This window comes from Bos grunniens, chromosome 26 (genome assembly GCF_055505025.1).
Source record: "Bos grunniens cultivar Pamir isolate PY7600 chromosome 26, Bosgru_T2T1.0, whole genome shotgun sequence".
NCBI classification, from domain to species: Eukaryota; Metazoa; Chordata; class Mammalia; order Artiodactyla; family Bovidae; genus Bos; species Bos grunniens.
This window is the reverse complement of record NC_141190.1, coordinates 46,443,092-46,468,223: the sequence shown is the minus strand read 5'-3', so window position 1 is coordinate 46,468,223 and position 25,132 is coordinate 46,443,092. Positions and strand designations below refer to the sequence as shown.

The 25,132-nt window shown below is 42.0% G+C and overlaps 1 protein-coding gene across 4 annotated transcripts in view; it reads right to left on the bottom strand.

Annotated features, from left to right (window-relative positions):
- Positions 1 to 25,132, bottom strand: part of DOCK1 (dedicator of cytokinesis 1) — a 562,075-nt gene that overhangs the window by 220,411 nt on the left and 316,532 nt on the right. The gene's annotated exons all lie outside the window — the stretch shown is intronic.

Here is a 25,132-nt window from a genome sequence, read left to right as displayed (position 1 = left end):
AAATGCTTGCTGATACATGACTGTCCAGTCTGGAAAAAACAAGCTTGAAAGGGTTTTTGCATTAAATATGTGCAAATGGGAGACAGGATTGAAATCACTGCCACTTGTATTTTGTGTTCTCTGGAAAGTCGCTGCCCTTATTATCAGGCCAAGTGTGTGTGCAGCACCTCCTCCTGGGCTGTGGCAAAGAAAGGCCTTTTATTTCTCAAATCTGCCTGTATCCCCCTTGGCCAATTTGGAGGCAATCGCCAGTGACTCCACAATGAGTTATGGTCCAATTCTCCTCCAGGAGAAGCATGTGGGGAGGAATGCGGCCTCATCAGAATGTAAAGTGGGAGAGACAGGAATTTCTCAAAACAGACAGAGCTGGCAGGAAAAGGAAAGAAGGGGGAAAAAAGAAACCACCAAAGGAAATCAAGACACGGGACAGGATGGGACCAGAGCACTGAGCAACGGAAGTGCACACGTGTTTGCACATGCAGATCTGTGCACCTGTGGGTGTGTGCAGGCACACCAAGGCAAATTTGGTCTAGTGACTAGACAGGCGGGTAAACTGTCCTGTTGCCATTAATTGGACTGTATCATTTCTGAGGCTCATGGCTGACAGCATCCTAACAACCTTCCTTGCTTTTAAACATTTCCCCCTAAAGTAATGACATTGCAAGAAACATAGGACATATATTTTCTCCCATCAAAGCAGTACAAGTCTGGTAAAATTACAGGATGAGACATACTCTGAGACATGCCCCTAATTTTGCCTCGCTAAATGAGTTCAGATTGTATTCTTTTACTAACTCTGCTTTTACGAACAATATGTTTGAATGCCTGAATATCTCTTGTATGAATTTGGAATGCATGCTCTGAATTGAAATATCAAAGTCCACTATTTTTTTCTGAGCCATTTTATATCTGTAATATACATATATGCTTCCACATGAGTCCTCAGGAAATGCTTTACGTAAGTTAGCCAAATAAAATAATGATAATATGGTATGTTCCATTTGCCCAGAAGTGTAAATTATTTGTGAATGATGATAATTGCTGAAATTTAGATTCCAAGTTGGTGTTCAGGGAAAGAGCTTAAATAATGCGTGTTTTCCACTGGAGGGATGATCTGTAAAATGGCAAGATATCCATTTATGAAGATGAACTTTTGTAATATGTAGGTGTTTAGCATCTTCTTGAGCACAAGAGAAGCCGCCTTTGTATCTTCTTTACTTCTGATGAAAGCCATCTTTTGGATAACACTCTTCATCATATTACATGTTGATTGATTACCATGTGTCAAGCGCTATGCCAGGGCCACTAGAAACATGGCCTCATTCAATCACACCACAGATTTTCTTCTTGTTCCCAGATTATAAACAAAAGTGTTCCCCTCTCGATGAAAATAAGGAAACCCGGCTGTGAATCCAGAATACCCCCTATGAGGTAGGTGCTGAGGAGCTGGGCTAATTTTCCATCCAGATATGCATTTTAATTATTTTTCTGAGAAATTTGAGGTCACTGCTAACGGCCAACCTGAAACAGAGATTCACTTTCTCAAACTTCTGCAGTCATTAGAGAAAGCTGGGAAGAGCATGAGGAAGCAGAAAAGGTGGCCATAGACAGTGTCCCCAGTTCTCCCCTGACCCAGCTGGCCACGACCTGGACGCCTCCCTCCCAGACAAGGAGCTTTTCTAGAATGAGAAGTTTCACCTGCCAGGGGTTCATATTAATTTTCTGCAGGTCAAAGGGGTTAAAGAATCGGGACTCCCATATTACAGTCACTGAAATCACAAAGCCAGCTGTGTACAATTCAGAGCAACAGACTCCACGTACTGCACTTTAAATATGAAGTTCAAAGTAGAAAGAAGACCCCAGAGCAGTCTTGAAAATGCAAAAAACATGAGCAGGGAGTAATATCCATTTAAAAACAACAGAAATACACAGAACATCCAGAATCTGGCCAGACACTCAAACAGGTGACGTGGACATGCTCAATTGAGGGAGCAGACTGCCATGCAATGCTGAAAATTCCATGCAAGGCAAAGGCTGGGGGAGCTGACATGATGCAGAAAATGAAACCCTGAAGAGAACATAGCAATTTCCATAAAGCAAATCCTGGGAAGGCTTCAATGGCTGGTCGGGAAGCTCTGCATTTGCATGAGAATATCACAGAGAGGGCAGCCAAATGGCCTCTTGTCTAACTGTGATGGGGACTAATTGGAGGACAAGGGCAGGTCATCGCCCTGAGTTAGAGGTCAAAAGGCCACAGGTACAACGTGCTCCCTACTTAATCTAAGGAAACGTTACGGAAAGCAGTTTGTATAGTTCAGTCTTGCTTAGAGGAAGCAAATCTTTCTATTTCAGTGCTTTTCTAAGCAGAAATTCTGGACCCCGCCGAGAAAGAGGTAATATACCTGTCAAATTTCACAGAAAGGCCCCCTCTTTCCCTCAGAACGGAGTCCCATGTGAGGGGGCCAGCATCTTTAGAGAAGAAACACGGCGGACACCATGGAGCATGACTGCCTACGTGAACTCAGTGGAACCCTCTGGAGCAGAGTGTGGGTTTCTAAGGGTAGATGGAAAGTAGGTATTTATGGAAGCTGTATTTGAAACCAATCACACACCAGAAACAGAAGTGGGGGTGAGCTGTGACACAAAACTTATTCTGCAGGCTCAGAAGAAAATTACAATTCGATGCCTGGCCATTGATTTTTTGGAAATGCATTTAGAAGTCATAGGACGCTTTTAGTTTAGACAATGGGTGGGTGGGCAGGTAGGCTGGGGGTGATGTACAGAATTCCTCCTAGAAACTGAGCCCGGGGGTCGAGTTCTAGTCCCAGTGGCTGAGTAAAAATGAGCAAATAAATAAAAGCAAGACATATTCCTTATGACTTCAAAGCCATGCAAAATAGGGACAGAGAAGTCAGGAGGCAGAGGCAGAACTTTTAAAAACCAAGACATGGAAGCCTCACAAACAAAAAAATGTGAACTTCATTAGCAATCAGAGATGAAAATGGTATATCATTATTTGCCTGCCAAAATAGCAGAGGAGTATTTAAGTGATGATAATGTTAGCAAGGGCACAGGGGATGAGCACTCTTAGACTCCACTGGTGGGAGCATAAATTGCTATAACCTTTTTAAAAAGTGATTTGGCAATAGGTTTAAAAAGTCTTGGAAAAAAATACTCATCTCCTCAGGGTAATTCTACTTCCCACAAGCCACCTAAAGAAGTAATTCAGAATCAGAAATTTTATGCCCAAAGATGTCCATTGCATCTCTGAAAACATCTCAGTGTTCAACAGCTAGGAACTGTATAAGTAATATGATATTCTGTAAGATTGCAAGGTAAAATATAGGATGCCCAGCTCAATTTGAATCTCAGAAAAATATGTCCCAAAGATTGCATTGGAAATTTTGCACATGACATTCATAATACTACAGAAATGATTTGTTGTTTACCTGAAGTTCATTTTTTATTTGCTAATTCACATAAACATACCATAGTTTTTTGATGAAATATTATGTAACCATCAAACAATAATCATGAAAATATGAACTGTTTTAAGTAGCATAAGAAAATGCTCAAAGATGAAAATCAGACATAATCATGGTAGTTTTCAGCAAAAGAAAAAAATATAGCACAGGAAAAAGTCAAAAGGAGAAACAATTCAAAGAAAAGACACCACATAGTGATGAGGGCGGGAGGATGAGTCCAGATTACTTTAAAACTGGAAAATATACTAGCATTTTAAAAGGTGGGACAGGAACTGAGAGTTGCATTGACATACATACCCCACCAAATGTAAAATAGACGGCGGGCGGGAATTTGCTGTGTAGCAAAGGGAGTTCAACCCAGCGCTCTGTGCGACCGCCAGTGGTGGGATGGGGCAGAAACTCTGGGGAGGGTGGGAGGGAGGCTCAAGAGGGAGGGGACATAGGTATACTTATGGCTGATTCACATTTTGTATGGCAGAAACCAACACAGCATGGGAAAGCAATTATCCTCCAATTAAAAAATAAATTCTAAAAAAAGGTAGTCATTAGATAAGACAGCTGAGATCTCCATCTTCTCCCCCTGACCCTCGGTGTCCTTAGGGGTTCCCTTATTCTCAAAAAGTTCTTTCATGGGGCTCCCTCTGCCCACGTGGACTAGGTCACTGCTCCTCAAGCCTTGGGCTGAACTTGCGTCTGTGCGCCCCCTGGAATTTTCTTTCTGGCCCTCGTCCAGCCCATTTTAAATCTGGAACACCAGGGCTCTAAGCAGGTGGACAGACAGACTGGAGGACAGGCAGAAGCAGCACTGCTGGTGGGGCAGGGGACGCTGTGTGGCAGGCAAGTGAGTGCAAAGTCGCAACGGGGTACAGAGACAAAAGGCTGCTAACACAGATTTTGAAGAACAGTCACTTAGGGCGAGTTCTTGTCAATGGTATCTTTGCCTTCTTTGCCTAGTCTAGAGTCCAAGACCGTGTACATGAATTGGAAGGGAAAATCCCAAGGATTTGTATTCACAGTCTTGAGCTGTGAAGGGGCACCTCTTTTATGTAAAGACATCAGGACTGAGTCACGAGGCTCAGAGAATAAAGCTTGACATTGCTCTTGGTAATCCCATCCACGGTCCAGAACGCTTCATACACCCCTGGATCTCACACGTGCATGGAGCCCGCAGCACAGGCAGAAATTGTAAGTCTCTTCCAAGTACTCTAAACGCCAAGGGATTTGGGGGAGCTCCAAATCGCAGAAGCTGTCGGAGCTGCAGACAGACCTCCAGGGACATGGGGTCTGGAGGGCAGGCAGCAGGCTTGAATAAAAGGAGAATCTACTATTTGTATTGGGGATTACACTTCTTGGTGGCCAGTGATGACGTGTCAAAAATTTTAAATGTGTTTTCATGAAAGCAAGTGCTTTGAAGAGGAATTCTCATTTATATATTTCATTTCAAATATATCAATGAAAACAAACCTACTTCATAATCACCATCAAAAGTTGAAGACAAAGTAATCCTCCAATGATACTGCTGAAGGACACGGGGCAAGAATTGCAGCAAAGGTGGGAAGAGGTATCACTTGGTGGATTCTAGGTGACTTCCATACTGGGGAGCATTTCAGCCCAAGAATCAATACTGTACGGCAACATTATGAGGACTAGGATCTGGAAAAGGGAATGTGGTTGAGAGTCAAGTGCTCTGTTTCAAAGGCAATTGTTGTTGCTGTTCGCTAAGTCATATCTGACTCTCCGTGACCCCGTGGACTGCAGTACGCCAGGCTCCTCAGTCCACTCTCCCCCGGAGTTGGCTCAAATTCATGTCCATTGAGTCGGTGATGCTATCGAACCATCTCATCTTCTGCCACCCACTTCTTCTGCCTTCAATCTTTCCCAGGTCTTTTCCAAAGAGATGGCTCTTCGCATCAGGGGGCCAAAGTATTGGAGCTTCAGCTTCAGCATCAGTCCTTTCAGTGAATATACAGGTTGATTTCCTTTCAAAGGCAGGGGTGATATGAAATAAATCCCCATACAGATAAGTTCTTGGACAGATAAGAAGCCCTAGAGAGTGCAAGGCTTTCTGTTTTCAAGAGCGAAAGCCAATGGTGAAATGTTTAAAGGTTCTATTTGTTATAAGGAAACTTAAGAGAGAAACATAGGGAGTCCAGACAGATAACACAAAGAATATCTCAACATGGCATTCACTGGCCCAAAGCGTCCTCCAAAGCCTCTGTAGGGATGATGTTTGTGAAAAATACACATGGGGGCATCCACATAACAAATTAAAAACAGCTGTAAACACAGACTCGTCTGTTTCCTCACACTAAACTGACAATAATGTTTCTAAAGTTCACAAATGCACAAAGACCAGGAGAAGAAGAGAGACAGAACCACGGGAGAGAGAATTCTGGAAGCTGACAAGCGGATGCAGAAACGATTACTAGCTGTGCTGGAAGCAGGAAGGGAATGGATATCTATCAGGAATCCTGTTGATTCTGGGCAGAGAGTCCTGGAAAGTCTAGGAAACTAGAGCTGCCAGTTACTCAGAGAGCGAGGCTATGTGTCAACTGGAAATCCAAAGCCCTGATGTCTTTAAAACCTGGCCAATATGCCCACCCCAGCAGGTCCTCTAAGGGGATTGACTCGCTCCCAGGAGGGAACCACATGTTTACCCTCCTGACGAAACAGAAGAGATAGCGGGGCAGGACCACTTGCTGAGACTGTCCCGTGATAGGAAGCCGATTATTCTAAGTCCCCACACTGCTCTGCTCAGCTCGGCTCCCAGCAAAACACCAAGGATAAGCAGCCTGCACTTAAGCCCCGTAACAAACTGGAACAGGCAATTGGAAGAATCCTCTCTGGAGAAACTGACCAGCCCAAGAGAATACCCAATAACTTCCCATTAAGGTTCTGACAGCATGAGGACCTCATCCACATGGGCTCCTCATGCAGTGAGGCCCAGAGCCTTCAAGGTCTGTGCATCCAGGGGGAACAGAGGGTCCGAAAGTGACTTCAGTCCTCAGGAGAAAAACCGACCAGATATTAATAAAGGAGGCCAGAACAAGCAAGAACAGAAGCCAGAGGAATGAAAGAAAATTGAGAAAACGTAAGAAAATTCAATCATTATTATCTTCAGCTAGGTAAGAGATGATATCCATAAAACAAGAACATATGTTATAAAAAGAAAAAAAAAAGGAACAGATACAATGAAATGATTATGGAATGTTTCAGCTGTATTAGCAGAAATAAACATCTTAATAGGAGTTTGGGAACATACAATTAATGAAATCCTCCAAAAGCAGAACAACAAGACACATGGAGAATAAAAACATCAGAGACTCCATTCAGGAGTCAATATTTAATCAATAGAAATTCCAGAAAGAACACAGAAAATGGGGAGACAAAAGTATTTTTACAAAATGATAGAAGACTCATTAAAGGATTATTAGAACTAATAAATGAATTCACAGATTATAGGATACAGGATCAAATGACAAAACTCAGTTGTTTTTCTAACACTGGCAATGGATAATCTGAAAATAAAATTCAAGGGAAAAATTCCTTTCACTAAAGCATCAAAACAAACAAGAATAAATTTAACAAAATTATATAATACTTGGACCTCCAAAACTAGAAGGTACTGTTAAAGGAAATTAAAGAGGACCTAAATAAATAGAAAAATACCCCATGTTCATGAAATAGAAGACTTAATATTGTTAAAAGGGCTATACTCCCCAAATTGAGGTACAGATTCAACCCAATTCCTATCAAAATTCCAGCTGGCTGCTTTGCAGAAATTGACAAGTTAGTTACAGATGACTGTATTTTGCCTGATTTCATTCTAGAAAGTGTCCAGGACAGGCAAACCCATAAAAACATGAAGTTAGACTTGGGATTGCCAAGAGCTGGAAGTTTAAGGAGAGAATGAAGAGCAACTGCCTTTGGGTATGGGTTTCCTTTGTGAGTGACAACAATATTCTAAAGTGGATCATGTGCCTATAGTTAAAACCTTATATTCTTACATTAAATAGATGAATTTTATGGCATAAAAATTAGATCACAACAAAGCTGTCAAAATTCTTAAATATAAATTAATTAACTAAACAATGTAAGATAATTATTCTAAAATGACAAGCATATCCAAAATGACAGGGCCCACTGAGGGTCAAACACAATCAAGACTCACATGTGTGAGATTGTGGAATATTACAGACAGAACAATAATTCTCAAACATTCGAGAACAAAAGAAGAGGTCCAGTGGTTAAGACTCCAAGCTCCCAATACTGGGAGCCTGGGTCCATTCCCGAGTCAGGGAACTAGATCCCACATGTTGTAACTAAAGGTCCTGCATGCCGATTTTAAGACCTGGCACAGCAAAATAAATAAAAATTATAAAAAACAAAAAGAAAAAAAGAAACGCACAAGTAGAAATGCAAGCATGGCCTAGGAATTGATCAGGCGAGGACAGTGGAGACACCTAGTTCTCAGGACAAGTCAAGCCCTTGTAAACGCTCAGATTTAAAATGATAATAACCCATCTGGAAAACTCCTTCCAAATTCTATGATCCTTGTGAAATTATTCTTTCTCTTTAGATTTGTGAAATAGATACAAGGAAGTTTTTCTCACCTTTGCTTTGTTTCTTCATTCATGTATTTTGACATCATGGGAAATCACTTAACCCTTTTAGGATGGGGTTGGGGGTCATAAGGAAGAAATGATAATGCAGTAGAGCAATGGTGTAGGACGAAGAGAAGACAGTGCCCTTGCGAGATACAGCAGAAGACACAAGTCACTGCTGTGCTTCGCAGAGTATTCAACATCTTGTTAATTAAATATGTGCTTAAGCATAATACATAATAAAAAGGCTGAATCAAGTACTATTGTTAACACTGAGGTTATTGGAAAAATAAATATTCACTCATACCATTTGAACTTAACTACATCTTTCCCCAAAATACAATCCATGGTGAAACTGAGGGCAGTCTTTTGTTTCTGTTCTCATTTCAAGAAAAAGTCAGTCCCATGAATCATCTACCCAAAGTACAGTTAATTTTTACTCATTTAGTTTCCAAACTATTGTGATCTCTTGTTTTATAAAGGACCATAGAGTGAGGAATGTTTGTAAAAAGACGCTATACCAAATTAAAAATAGTATGGTTGAGAAATGAAACTAATGTCATCTATTAGCTCCTTTCAACTACTAGCAACAAATTAAACCTGCATTTTAAATTTAAATTGAACGCTACAGCTCATATCATTGCAGACACGATAAAGAAAAAAACTTTAATTTAAAAAACAAAACCAATTTCAACTTTATGGTGGCAGTAATTGTAGGAAGGTGTTTATAGGAAAAATATACCAAAAGGAACTCTCTGGATCTTGTATTACCCATAACAATTATTTGCTGCTTATTCCACATAATAAATTAAACACGTATTCACATTTGTTATGAAGAGTAAAAATAAATTACAATCAAATTTTATATATACGCCATTATACTTTGTGGTATAAAGAGGAATACACATATATTGTATAAAATTTCTTGATATAATTCATTTGTTGCTAACATAAGTCAGATTACTACAGAAAATTTTATATTTATTTTCAGAAACAGTAAATCAGATAATACCAGAACCTTGGAGCGCTTTCAGATCTTCTCCCACGATATACAGTAACTGTGAACACACCGTAGTAAAACCAAGAGTAATTCAGTCTTAATAGCATTTTGCCTTTGAAGGGGGATCAATTTACTACACATTTTTAAACTCTCTTTTGTCCATAAACGACACTCTTGTCATCATAGTTATAGATTAAAATTGAAACTCTTTATTGGATGAAATGAAATTCCTCTCTATGAATCATAAAATGATGCTGTGCTCAATAGTATTTATATTGGTTAGATGAGTTGATGTGGAGAAAACTGTCACATACAAAATGCTAAAAACAAACAAACAAACTAATGAATCATAAGGAGAACAAAATACATTTTGGAATATAAGATCATTTTAAAATAGAAGCAATGATAATCTGATTTATAAGATGTTATTTCTTAGGAAATATTTATACATAAATATATAAATCTACAGTGTGCAGATAAGGCTCAAATACCACCTATCACAATCCATCACTAATAGCTTGTCTGCTCATGACCACAAAAGCCCTCAAAGTTCTTTAAGCACTAAATGCCTTGAGGTTTATTTCCAAAATCTCCTACAATGGGGAAGTGGAACTCAGTCTAGGGGGGCGGTACCCAAAAGAAATTCTGCAGAGCAATGTGCGTGCTGAGCAGGTGTGCAAGAAAACACAGGTGGCATGAAAACTCCCCCGCAGGGGCTAGCTGCCCGTCCCATCGCCCTTTCCCCACAGCCCTGAGGAAATCAAAGTGTCCTCAGATTCGGAGGTGATGGGGCCACTTGGAACATACTAGAAGAAATTGGGGAGATAAGGCAGAAATGATGAGGAGATTCAAAATGTTGCCAAGTATTAGTAAGTGTAACACTCAACAGACACTCAAAGAGTGGGCGCTGTGTTGACAACACGGAGTCTGGGGGCTTGGCCAGGTGGGTACACACAGTGCCCCCAGAATGAGCACACACGGGGGCCTGGGGCCAAAGGACTAAGGCAGGAGGACCCAGGAGGATGCTGGAAGAGACTGTCCTGGCAGAAGTGAGGACGACAGGAGCGATGGATCACGACGCAGCGGCAAGTCTTTGAGTCTACACTGGTACTCAGACAAGGGGTCTTGGCAAGGCAGGCAGTGTTGAAAAGAGAGACAAAGGTAAGACCCTTACCTTACAGATCACAATGTGTAGACGGAACCAGAAAATAAGGAAACCATCCGTTCCAATCCCTAAAGCAATGGTTGATTCCAGAAAGGATTCTCAATGGGACTGAAAAGATTCGGATAAAGGTCCTCGGGGATGAAGACACTCAATTTGAAACTATCACCCCCACGTTCTCCTCATTACAGACTGTGCCCCCAGGGGGTGAAGAACACAGAGGACGCATCATCCCTGAGATCCCTGTGCCAAAAATGTGAGATAATAAGCAATAACTCTTTGAGGAAAACATCCTCACCCTAGATGGGGGAAGAAGTATGGAAGATGATTAACTCCTTTTTATAAGTGAGAGTATAGAGAGAGTTGGCCAACACACACTTAGGAGATGAGAAGAGCAAGAAACAGGGCTCAGACCCCAAGTTAAAGGAGAAGGAAGAGGAGACGGAGGAGGGGTGAAGAGGGGAAAAGGGGGGCGGAGGCTGCAGACAAAGCAACATCGGATAAGGCCATTGTCCTGCGCCCTTAAAGAAGGCCAATGTGGAAACCTCATCTGGGGTAGATATTATATTATAGAATTGTTAATTTTTATAGATGCCATATGATTACCAGCTATGCAGCAGAATTACTTTCTCGGGAGATGCAAGAAACAATGAGGGACGAACGTGCCACCATGTCCGTGACAGACTTTTCCACTGGTAAAGAAATAAATTTACATTTGAGATATACAAATACACAATGGAGAGAGGGCGGAGTTAACGCATACCTGACAGACTGCTAATAAAGAATGGATCTAGCTGACAGGTATTCACGTTTTACTGGAATATTTTTCCACCATTTCCATACCTGTGCAAACTCCAAAATAAACTTCTACTCACAGACTACTGGAGAAGGCGGACACGACAACAATTCATTAAGACACAATGCCACAAAAGTTATACAAGGCGGCTATTACAGACTGGCAAGCAGAGTCTAAGGAGCAAGCATTTCTTTTCCAGTCATAGGAATTATTATTGACTGTCATAACAGGAAAACAAGCAACGGGTTAGCTATTTTAAGACATTTAGGGAAGGGAGAGAGGAGGAGTCAAACTTCCCAACTCAGAAATATTCACTCAGGAAACTGTTTGAGGAGCAAAAGTGTAAGTGAATGGAGAGCTTTAAGGCTTTTGTATATAAAGTTCTGACACACGCATTCTTCTTCAATGCAAGAACGATTGATTTATTTGGACTGCTCACTGTAGAAGTGCTTGCTGGCCTTGACAAAATGCTCTTCGGTGACAGAAGGAAGAGTAAAGATATCCCGTCTCCATACGAAATACAGATCTTAATATCACGCACATTCCTTTCATTATTTTACAATACTTTTCTTTCTATGGTAAAGGTTTACAGGTAGATGATAGAAAATTAGCTTCCAAGACAAGACTAAAAGGCTTGAGGCAGACAGTTTATAAGAATCGCCTGACCCAGATCAAGAGGGCTACATAAAGTACAACAGGCCGTTTAAGCTCTCTGAGCCTCAGTTTCCTCATCTGTAAAGTGGGGACAGTACCTTTAAACTCCAAAATTGTTGGAAGATTTAAATTGGTTATTGATGTAAGGATATTAGCCCAGTGCCTGGCTACACACACAAATGCGAGTTATAATGGTGGTGATCACGATGACAGATAAAATACAATAAAACACAAGAATAAAGTCACAAAAGTATGAAGTCAGGAGACCTTCATAACAGAGTCCAAGAATGCTTAAAAAAAAAACAAACAAACTGGAGATATATTTATGTTCAGGGTCTGGAAGAATCAATATAGTTAAGATGCCAAGTGATCTACAGTCAGCAGGAAGGTATTGTAGAAATTAACAATCTAATTCTAAACTTTATGTGGAAAAGCAAATGATGTGAAACAGCCAAAGAAACTTTGAATGAAGTTAAAGGACACACCACGCTCTGATTTTAAGATTTATTACAAAACTACAGATATTAAGACTATGGTACAGGTGAAAGGACAGACCGATAGATGACAAAACCTGACCACACACACACGGTTAATGGATTTTCAACCAAAGTGCCAAGAAAATTTAATGAAAAGTATAGTGCTTTTGGAGAAGGCAATGGCACCCCACTCCAGTACTCTTGCCTGGAAAATCCCAGGGACAGAGGAGCCTGGTGGCTACAGTCCATGGGGTCACAAAGAGTCGGACACGACTGAGCGACTTCACTTTCACTTTTCACTTTCATGCACTGGAGAAGGAAATGGCAACCCACTCCAGTGTTCTTGCCTGGAGAATCCCAGGGACAGGGGAGCCTGGTGGGCTGCCATCTATGGGGTCACACAGAGTCGGACACGACTGAAGTGACTTAGCAGCAGTAGCATAATGCTTTTAACAAATGGTATTTTCAAATGATACAATTATACACATATGAAAAGTCAGAAAGAAAAAGGAGGGAGACATGGAGGAAAATAGGGTTGACTTATACCCTACACCATATACAAAAGTTAGCATAAACTGCATCATAAATGCAAAACCTCCAAAACAGCAGAAATTCTAGAAGAAAACACAAGGAAAAACCTTTCCAGCCTTGGTTTAGGTATATATTTCTTGGGATACAAAACACATGAAACATACAAGAACAACTGACATACCCCTATATCACTGGTCTGAAGGCAAAAGGGTACAGATATTTTGGGCAAAGTCTGGCAGTTTCTTATACATTCCATCATGTACTGCCCGTAGGGCCCAATCATCCTGCTTCTAAGTATTCATGCAAGAGAAAGGAAAACATACATCCACACAAAGACCTCTACACAAATGTTTACAGACAGTCTTAGTCTCAAATGCCAAACATGACCCTATATGTCTGTTGCTGCTACTAAGGCGCTTAGTCGTGTCTGACTCTTAGCGACCCCATGGACTGCAGCCTACCAGGCTCCACCATCCATGGGATTTTCCAGGCAAGAGTACTGGAGTGGAGTGCCATTGCCTTTTCCACCCTATATGTCTATTACCTGTTAAATGGATCAACAAATGCAGGACATCCATATGATGGAACAGGGCTCAACAATAAAATGGACATTTTGTTTATCTACTGATAAACAAATGTAGATCATTCTCAGACACCAAGGATTTCATTTGTTAAAAACAAAACATCAAACAAACAACAAAACTGTGCTAACTGAAAGATGTCAACACATAAGGTAACACAATGTATAAATTCATGTATGTGACATTCTAGAAACACAAAAGTCATGTATGGATGTGAAAGTTGGACTGTGAAGAAGGCTGAGCACTGAAGAATTGATGCTTTTGAACTGTGGTGTTGGAGAAGACTCTTGAGAGTCCCTTGGACTGCAAGGAGATCCAATCAGTCCATTCTGAAGGAGATCAGTCCTGGGATTTCTTTGGAGGGAATGATGCTGAAGCTGAAACTCCAGTACTTTGGCCACCTCATGAGAAGAGTTGACTCATTGGAAAAGACTCTGATGCTGGGAGGGATTGGGGGCAGGAGAAGAAGGGGACGACAGAGGATGAGATGGCTGGATGGCATCACTGACTCGATGGACATGGGTCTCAGTGAACTCCGGGAGTTGGTGATGGACAGGGAGGCCTGGCGTGCTGCGATTCATGGGGTCGCAAAGAGTCAGACATGACTGAGTGACTGAACTGAACTGACAGTGATAAAAGGGAGAAGGTTGACTCCAGAGGGGAATATGAAAATATTCTAAACCCTGTATTTGGTGAGACTTAGACAACTGTACATATCAATCAAAATTCAAAACTACAGGGGTGAATTTTACTATATGATCTTATGTATGTATAAATATGTGTGTGTGTGTGTGTATATACACACACACACACATATCTGCATATATATATACACACACACACAAAAAGAACACAAATTGAAAATCCTAAAATACCCTATAAGTGATATGCAGCTAATACTGACATTTAGTGGATTCCTTCTTGCTCTCACATATAGAAACAACCTAGTTAATGAACGTAGGATCATAGTTCAGTTACTGTAGCTTTCAAATGGTTCGTTATTCACAGTACAAGCCTTACATCACCACCCTTGGTTTTCACATTTTCCATGGGTATCCATGACAATTTATTCTTTCCCATGAACTTTAGAACCACATTATTGAGTTTGAAACAAGTCCCACTGGAACTGACATTGAGATTGCAATGAACTTTTAAACTAACGGAGAAGGCTTGTAGATATTAGCCTTCTCACTTATATATACATGGTGTCTCTCCATTGGTTAGTCTATTTTGATGTCATTCAGGAATGTTTTGTGGTTTTCATCACATGGATCTTAAACAGTTCATGTATTGTTGATTCCTATAGGAAAGAGAAAAAAAATTCCCCCCCCAAAAAACCTTTAAAATTTTCACGACATCTGTATTCATATATTTGGGAAAACCACTGAATTTGATAAGTAAATTCTATTATTGAACTCGCCATTACTCCCTATAGCTTGAGCGGGGAAGGATGTTGAAACAAACCGAAGCAGCACCTGTCAGTAATTCTGTGTCGTCCTTTCCAAACCACGAAGGCTGTGTTTCTACTGCTGGACCCGCTACACAGGTTCTCACGACCAAGTCAACGTTGAATTGTAATAATGAGAATGAATGTCTTTGTTTCCTTAGAGATGTTAATGGGCAGGCATGCCTTTAAGGTCTAATATTTTATATATATTTTTTAATACTTGAAATAAACTAATTCAACAAATATTTATTGAACACCTGTGCTAAGTTCAAACTACCTCACAATTGTACTCATCTCACACACTAGTAAAGTAATGCTTAAAATTCTCCAAGCCAGGCTTCAGCAATACATGCACCGTGAACTTCCTGATGTTCAAGCTGGTTTTAGAAAAGGCAGAGGAACCAGAGATCAAATTGCTAGCATTTGCTGGATCATGGAAAAAGGAAGACAGTTCCAGAAAAACATCTATTTCTGCTTTATTGACAATGCCAAAGCCTTTGACTATGTGGATCATAATAAACTGTGGAAAATTCTGAAAGAGATGGGAATACCAGACCACCTGATCTGCCTCTTGAGAAACCTGTATGCAGGTCAGGAAGCAACAGTTAGAACTGGACATGGAACAACAGACTGGTTCCAAATAGGAAAAGGAGTATGTCAAGGCTGTATATTGTCACTCTGCTTATATAACTTATATGCACAGTACATCATGAGAAATGTTGGGCTGGAGGAAGCACAAGCTGGAATCAAGATTGCCGGGAGAAATATCAATAACCTCAGATATGTAGATGACACCATCCTTATGGCAGAAAGTGAAGAAGAACTAAAGAGCCTCTTGATGAAAGTGAAAGGGGAGAGTGAAAAGGTTGGCTTAAAGCTCAACATTCAGAAAACTAAGATCATGGCACCCGTTCCCGTCACTTCATGGCAAACAGATGGGGAAACAGTGGAAACAGTGGCTGACTTTATTTTTGGGGGCTCCAAAATCACTGCAGATGGAGATTGTAGCCATGAAATTAAAAGACACTTACTCCTTGGAAGGAAAGTTATGACTAACCTAGACAGCATATTAAAAAGCAGAGACATTACTTTGCCAACAAAGGTCCATCTAGTCAAGGCTATGGTTTTTCCAGTGGTCATGTATGGATGTGAGAGTTGGACTGTGAAGAAGGCTGAGCGCTGAAGAATTGATGCTTTTGAACTGTGGTGTTGGAGAAGACTCTTGAGAGTGCCTTGGACTGCAAGGAGGCCCACCAGTCCATCCTAAAGGAGATCAGTCCTGGGTGTTCATTGGAAGGACTGATGTTGAAGCTGAAACTCCAATACTTTGGCCACCTGATGTGAAGAGCTTACTCATTTGAAAAGACCCTGATGCTGGGAAAGATTGAAGGCAGGAGGAGAAGGGGATGACAGAGGATGAGATGGTTGGATGGCATCACTGACTCAATGGACATGAGTTTTAGTGAACTCCAAGAGTTGGTGATAGACAGGGAGGTCTGGCTTGCTGCGGTTCATGGGGTTGCAAAGAGTTGGACATGACTGAGCGACTGAACTGAACTGAACGGAACTGTGCTAAGTTCTGAGGATAAGCTGATGGACAAAACAGATATAGTCTCTATTTGTCCTACAGAAGAGTAAAGTGAAGTGAAGTGAAGTTTCTCAGTCGTGTCCGACTCTTTGCAACCCCATGGACTGAAGCCTGCCAGGCTCCCCCATCCATGGGATTTTCCAGGCAAGAATACTGGAGTGGGTTGCCATTTCCTTCTCCAATATTTGTTTTTAAATTGAGATTTAATTGACATAGATTAAGGTGTACAGTGGAATTCTCTGGTGGCTCAGAAGGTAAAGTATATGTCTGCATTGTGGGAGACCCACGCTATCCCTGGGTTAGTTAGAAACCCTGGAAAAGGAAATAGCAACCCACTCCAGTATTCTTGCCTGGAGGATTTCATGGACAGTGGATCCATGAGAACTGGACCATAAAGAAGGCTGAGTGATGAAGAATTGATGCTTTCAAACTTGGGTGCTAGAGAAGGTTCTTCAGAGTCCCTCAGACAGCAAGGAGATCAAACCAGTCAATCCTAAAGGAAATCAACCCTGACTATTCGTTAAAAGCACTAATGCTGAAGCTGACGTTCCAATACTTTGGCCACCTGATGCAAACAACAGACAATGGAAAAGACCCTGATGCTGGGAAAGACTGAAGTCAAAAAGGGCGGCAAGAGGGCGGCAGAGGATGAGATGGTTGGACAGCATCACTGTCTCAACAGACATGAGTTTGAGCAATTCTGGGAGTTAGTGAGGGACCCGGAGGCCTGGCGTGCTGCCGTCCATGGGATCACAAAGGGTCAGACACATTGAGTGACAGAACAACAATGAGGTCTACAGTGTGTTGATCTGACACATTTATATATACAAAACCTTCCAAGATTTTGGGAAAACATTTAAGGGGTATTTCAATCAAAATACACAGCAAGTACCCAGAGTTACATGTGCATTATTCACACCCATCTATTTCTACACAGATGTAATGGAAACAGTAGAAGAAGCCAAAAATGTAGAGCTGTATTTTGTAATTACCAATTATAACAGTGACCATAATAATTTTAATTAGGAAATACAAGACATGGGTTTTTTGAGATTAATCTTCTTGAACCAAATTCATATATGTTGAAGATTAATTTTTAACATGACAATCATCGACATTTTGGTTGTTTGACTCAGACATAAAAATAAAAAGGAGGCGTCACTAATCACATTGGTTTCCCTTCACGTGAACCCCAAGCTCTAATCACAAGTCACACTGAGCAGATGCAAATTGAAGGCCACTTTCCAGCAGATGTTCAGCCAAGATTTTTTTAAATTTTTTTTTTTTTTATTAATCTTCCCTAGATGAGACCTTAACAGCATGCAGTGGAAGGTAAATCCACAGTCATACTATAATGACTAATTTTAATTACTTTGCAGAATCACCACTTATTTGCAAAATTGGGTATGTTTTTCACAAGCTAATTATCTGGCTACACAGCTAGAAGCTTGCAAGCTGTAATGCTCCTAGTTCCTATCTCAACAAAAACTGTTCTACATGGCATAATGAAGCCCACTGGTTTTGAATGTAAGTTGGCAGTTTTGGTGCCATGAAGGGGCAAAAAGCTGAACTCTAGGCTGATCAGTTAAAGGGAAGCACGATCAATAGGAGGTATTTGACAGAATCGGAAACCACACACAACTCCATGGGGATTCTAGAAGGGAAATCACCGTTATTTGGGATAAAACAATCACCACAAATAAAAATGCCTACGTGGACCAATGACTAGGTCCACAAGGCCACCCATAAGCTGCCTGCCCCTCCCCAATACCTCTCTGACTCCATCTCTGGTATGATCTGAATTTTATCCCTGCTCATGATCCGTACGTTGAGGTCCTAAGACCCCCAGAACCTCAGAGTGTAAATGTATTTGAAGACAGGGTCTTGGAAGTGACAATTACGGTTAAGGAAGGTCATTAAGAGGCACGCTCATTCACTATGACTGGCATCCCTTACAGAAAAGAGACCGGGCACAGACATACACAGTGGGAGGACCACGTGAAGACGGAGTAAGAGGGCGGCCATCCACAAGCAAAGGCAGAGACGGCAGGAGAAGCAAGCTCAGCAGGACACCTGGATCTTGGACTTCTGGCCTGCAGAACCATAAGGGGTGAATTTTGGCTGTTTAAGCCACCCATTCTGCAGCTTTTGTTATGGCAGCCCTAGAACCTAATATAACCTCATGGCCTCCGTCACACTCTCCATGGGGTCCTAGAACTTGCCCAGCTTCTCCCCTCAGAAGGCCTCTTGTGTCTTCTGATGAAGGGCCCTCCTCATGAAGACTGCCTGACTCCCACTCTCTTCTCCTGCAGAGCCTGGCTCCGAGAATGCCCCCCTCCCCAGTGCTGAGCCTGCTCCATCCCATTAAAATTTGGAACCTTTCCCAGGCCCCAGCACACCCCATCGTCTTAACCCCGCTCTCCTGCACAAGCCGCCTCCATACACATCCCCATAATCTCCTACTTATTAGAAACATTGCTCATCAACTCTCCCAACTGGAATATAAACCCCACAAGGGCAGGGATCACTGTTTCACTCACCAACTGAGCTCTAATGACTAGAAAAGAGCAATAAACACTTTGACAAGGTGGATTGAACGCCCTTTCTGTTCTCATTTTAAAAAATATATAATAAAGTAAAAGAAAAGGAGGACAAATGTAAACAAGTAAAAGGGAAATTAGTTCAGCAAAGACTGTAATGTGAAATAAGGAAAGATTGATCCTATCAATTAAAAAGAGAATGTACTTCTGATGAAGTTACCGATTTCTTTCTAGTCTTTTCAAAGATCCCTAAACCTACTGGTCAATGATACTTCTCTAAAGGAATTCATGCACCAAAGTATTTTTGACAATCCACTTGAATTGCATGTCCTAATTTGTTGAAAATATAGCACAGTTTTTTGGTACCTCGTAGAACTGTGGTGCTGGAGAAGACTCTAGAGAGTCCCTTGGACTGCAAGCAGATCAAACCAGTCAATCCTAATGGAAATCAATCCTGAATATTCATTGGAAGGACTGAAGCTAAAGCTCCAATAATTTGGTCACCTGATTCGAAGAGCTGACTGATTGGAAAAATACCATGATGCTGTGAAAGACTGAAGGCAAAAGGAGAAGGGGGCACTAGAGGATGAGATGGTTGGATGGCATCACCAATTCAATGGACATGAGTTTGACCAAACTCCAGGAGATAGTGAAGGACGGGGAAGCATGGCGTGCTGCAGTCGATGGGACAGCAAAGAGTCGGACAAGACTTAGGGATTGAACAACAACAGCAGCAAAGTGCCACGTTCCTGTCTGCAAAACATGTCTGCAGTGAGGTTGCTGTGAGAACCTCTGAGTGTGAGAAACCACCTGGGGATTCATCGTCTAGCTGTTCCCTAAAGAGAGCTTTGTCTCCAAGTTAGCATATCCAAAGCAGATTTAAATGTTGCCCTGGAGAAAAAAAAACAGATGAGTGTTAAAGCAAAGCTGCCTGGTCATTTGAATGGACACTGCATTAATAATGACAGCCTGATATGCTGGAAAACCTGTGCACTTCTGCACCTGTAGCAAAAGCCCAGGGCCCTGTTGTAAGACATGGTGGGGGAGTCTATTTTGTTGTCGTTATTATTGCTCAGTCACTAAGTCATATCCGACTCTTTGCTCATGGACTGTAACACGCCAGGCTTTCCTGCTTTCACTATCACCCGGAGTTTGTAAAACTCATGTCCATTAAGTTGGTGATGCCATCCAACCACCTCATCCTCTGTTGCCCTCTTCTCCTGCCCACGGGGCAGTAACAAGTACATACAGGTGCAGCCCATGGCTTCCACCCTACATGAGCCATGTCAGATTTTTATAAGCTTCGATCAAAACACAGGGCTAAAACCAAAACCAAACATGAATGCCCTGGTAGCCAGCAGCGAGCACAATGCAGCCACATCATCCAGCAAAACTGGAGAAGCAGACAACCTCACTTTGCTAACAGACTTTGTAGAGCACTGGAGAGACCATTCTGCAGAGTGCACTGTGCTGCTCCCTGCCCTGCAGACAAGAGAAGGTCTTCCCATCACCTTGGGACCTGTGACTCAGACAGACCTCTCTGCAGGGTTCCCCGGACACTTTTCATCAGGACCCGGGGGTGTCCTGCAGTCAGGTGTTTCGTGTCCCCTCCCTTTATAACCTGCGAGCATAATCCAATTGTATGAAAAATGGGCCAGGGAAACTGTGGCTCTTTTTGAAACATTAAAATTATCTTCATAGAAAACAGAATACAGAGAAGAATGTGTTGAAGCCCTGAGGACATGCAAACAGGCTGTGCATATCACTGCTGTAAAAAAAAAAAAAAAAAAAAAAAAATTTGCCTTGAAAGAACAGAGAAATTCAATAACATACAAAGAAATATGTGTAATAAAAGAGATCTCTAAAATTGGACAGAAAAAAGAACATATTTATTTTTTTCAGATGCTAATGGCTTCAGTAAAATTCTGAGAAAATTTGACGTAATTAGAGTCTTGCTAGGTATTTATATGGTTAACGTTTCTTGTGTATTTAGTAAGTCCTTATGTTGCCATAATTGCTATGAAATAATTTTTTTCCCCAGTGGTTCAGCAGTAAAGAATCCAGGCCTGGAGGAGTCTATGGGGTCACAAGGAGGCAACGCTGACTTTCACTTTTCACTTTCAGGAACATCCAATACATCAGGCTTACGCGACACGCGAAAAGCCCCACCTTGTCACATGCTACTCGGAGGAGCTTGAAGGCGTGGCTTCCATATCTGAGTGTGTCTGAGCCACAGTGAAATCTCATTGTTGGTGCCTGAATGGGAGAGTCACGGATTAAAGGAGGCTCATTCCGATTCTGCCAGCATGGAAGAACTGTGAGATTCTCACTACCTGGAACCCTGAGCGGCGGGGGAGGCAGGGGCTTGGACGTCACTGTGGACCCACCCCTTTCTACGCACCACCGTCCCTTTGTAACTGTGAGGGAGGAAGCCTTTTCTAACAGCAGGCAGCATTTCCAGTCCAGGAAGAGTAGGGTCATTTCTGTGAGGACCAGAGTCAGGGTAAAGTGTCCAGACCATCCACGGCAGTCAAGCGTTTCAGATCAGGGGTTGCAGGCAGATGGCTCAGAATGAAGCCAGCAGAGGACATGCAAGCCCACCTATTTTGTGTCTGCTTCCTGCCCGTCAGATGGGTGCTTGGAGCAAGTTTGAAGATACAAAACAGAGGCCTTAGGAACATTACTTGCAAAATGTGTTGGTTAGGGCCTTCTCTGCTGGTCTAGAGGTTAAGAATCTGCCTTGCAAAGCAAGGGAGGTGGGTTTGATCCCTGGTCTGGGACCTAGGTTCCCACACATCACAGAGCACCTAAACCCATGGAACTAGAGAATCCATGGGCCATAACATAAGATCTGGCGTGTCTAAGACCTGATGCCACCAAATAAATAACTAAATACTTCTCAACACATGTTGATTAGTCTCAATCACCTTCCCCCCGCGCTCAGGGGTCCTTGCGATGGCCAGGGGTCTTCACCAGGCATTCGTGCTCCCCTGACCCTGAAGAGACAGTATCCAGGACAGAAGCTCTGGAGCAATGGGGTCAAAGATTAAGCCAAGTGCAACAGATAAAGGAGAGGCTGGACAGGGCCATCTTTACAAGTGTGTTGTTCGGAGAGCGCTGGAGAGCTGACTGGTGAGGACGGAGTCAAGAAGAGCCGCCCAAGGCTAGCTGGCTGCATCCATTCACTCATCAACAGGGGCACGTATCATCACTTGCTACAGGCCAGGTCCTTTGCTGGGGTTTGGAATATGAATGGGAATAAGCCACGGGTGCCTGCCCCTGTGTCTGGGGAGAAAAGCCTCATTAAAGAGAACTGTGTGTGAGCGTGGCAGGGTCAGGATGGGGTGACACCGGTGTTGGTGCGGAATGGAACAGGCCCCCCCCTGCCCAGCAGACGTGGGGAGAGAAGCAGAGGAAACTCAGTCCAGGCAGATTTGTGCTCCCTAATCACCGCTGGGAAGGTCCCAGGAACCTGGGAGCTGGGAGCCCACGAGCCCCTTTAAGGGAACTGATCAAAGGGGGCAGAAAGTAAGACAGAAGCAAAGACAGACGGGGACCTCAGTGCTCAACTTTATTTGCCTCCAAGTTTCCTGTGTCTGATGATCTAGTTGCTAAGTCGTATCCGACTCTTGCAACCCCACGGACTGTAGCCCGTCAGGCTCCTCTGTCCATGGGATTCTCCAGGCAAGAATACTGGTGTGGGTTCCCATTTCCTTCTCCATTCCTGTGTCTAAGGCATAGTTACTCAAATTAGATCCTACCTCAGTCCACAATGCCATCAATATGATGGGGAGAGCTAGCTTCCTATTAGGAAAACTTCAAAGCACTTAACAGTTTTGGTGCTCACGTGGGAAGGAGCATATTGTGTTAACTACTTTTTAGGGATGACAGGTTTTATCTGGCTTTCTCTTTGCACTCTCGTGTACAGTAATGCCATTCCTTCTGTGGCAATTACAGAAAGAAATAGTGAAAAAAGTACTTTTGCAGCAGCTTATTATTGTCTAAGCTATATATCGAACAGCTAGAACTCAAAAGGGTAACATCTCCTAATTCTTCCAAACCCTCACTCCTTGGAGACAAATTCTTCAGTCTAATTGTAGTTAATTAGACAAAACTGATTAAGCCCTGCATTTGGTTGCTGGCGGTCTGGATCAACATAAGACGGTGAACAGAATAAAAAGAAAAGGACAGGCCTGGCTGCGTCCTGTGTTGGGTCTCTGCGATCTAAAAGGAAAGAATGGTAGTCAGAGAAAATGTCACGTCCTCTTCAGGGATGTCTCTGGTACAGCCCTCTCTTGCCTGTACCACTGATGGAGTAAGGAGGAGCAACTCTTTACTTGATTGACTACAACTCACTCCTTTCCTGTCTTAACCAATAAAATATTCTATTATTAAAAAAAAGTCAGTTTAGTACTTAGAAAATTCAATTATGAGGAGTCTGCTAGCAAATTACAATTCTTGTTCCATCAATTACTTTGTATATTTTTGACACAACATATGACTCCCAAACCTCTCTAATTCAGATTTACTGGCAGAGAGAGAACAGAGTTAATTGGTGGAAAATGTGAATTTTGGGAAATATTTTGTAAACATAGATTTTACGTCTATAAAGCACGTGCGTGCTAAGTCGCTTCAGTTCAGTTCAGTCGCTCAGTCGTGTCCGACTCTTTGCGACCTCAGGAATTGCAGCACGCCAGGCTTCCTTGTCCATCACCAACTCCTGGAGTTCACCCAAACTCTTGTCCATTGAGTTGGTTATGCCATCCAGCCATCTCATCCTCTGTCGTCCCTTTTCTCCTCCTGCCCCCAATCCCTCCCAGCATCAGAGTCTTTTCCAATGAGTCAACTCTTCGCATGAGGTGGCCCAAGTACTGAAGTTTCAGCTTTAGCATCAGTCCATCCAAAGAACACCCAGGACTGATCTCCTTTAGAATGGACTGGTTGGATCTCCTTGCAGTCCAAGGGACTCTCAAGAGTCTTCTCTAACACCACAGTTCAACAGCATCAATTCTTCAGAGCTCAGCTTTCTTCACAGTCCAACTTTCACATCCATACATGACCACTGGAAATACCATAGCCTTGACTAGACCGACCTTTGCTTCAGTTCTGTCCAACTCTTTGCAACCTTATGGACTGTAGCCCACCAGGCTCCTCTTTCTATGGGATTCTCCAGGCAAGAATACTGGAGTGAGTTGCCATGCCCTACTCCAAGGAATCTTCCTGACCCAAGGATCAAATCCAGGTTTCCTGCAATTCTTGCACTGCAGGCAGATTTTTTACTTAACTGAGCCAGCAAGGAAGCCCCTTATGTAAAGTAACTTACTCATAAATAGATTACGAAAGTATGTATAGTAATCTTTCTGATACTTCTAGCCTAATGGCTACATATAACTTTTTTCTTATTCCAAAAGACCAGCTAACATATTCAGGTTCAATAAAATATATCTGAACTTTCTATTTTGAGTTTTAGTGATTTTTTTTATATCATATACACTTCTTCTTGCCCTTCCCTCAAAATCCTGCATTAAATTCTCATCTATTTTTCCTTGAATTTCTTCATTCAAGGAATTATTATTCCCAAATAATTTAAAAATTATTCACAAATAATTTAAGCCATAGTTTTAAAAAAATTATATGCATTTTAAAACATTAGTGTTTTTTAATAGCCATTCTCTATCCTAAAAAACATGGTAAAAAGTTGTCTTTGGATAGAATTAAAAATAGGACATTTTTTTATTAAATAATTGATGGCTTATCAAAAACCCTGATTTTTCAGGGACAGAAAGGAAATACATAAATTTTTAGGAAGGCACATGTGAGCCCAGAGCATAGTTATGAACACATAACCAAGAAAACACCAGTGTCTTATTTTAGTTTGAGTCTCCCAGACATTTTGATAAGATAAGTAGCAGAAAGCAAACCTCAGGCGGTGGAATTCTCAGAAGACTATGGTAGCTCATTTACCACTCAACAGTACTTCTTGGCATCATTGAACTTTATCCTTTCACCCTGGGGTGAACCAAGAAACGTGGGTTCCACCTTGATTTTCACTGTCAGGTCATATTTCCTGGTTTCTCTGGGTACAAAACAAGAGCGGTGGGCTAAGGAAAACGGACCAGTGTCATTAGAAATCCAATGCTCTATAGAGACACACATCACTCTCCCACAAGCTCAGAGCTCCCTGCGAGCTTGTATACGATGCTTGGTCCTCTCCACCAGTTCCTTGCTGAAGAATAATAGGTATTAAATTAGTAGAGAAGAATAATAG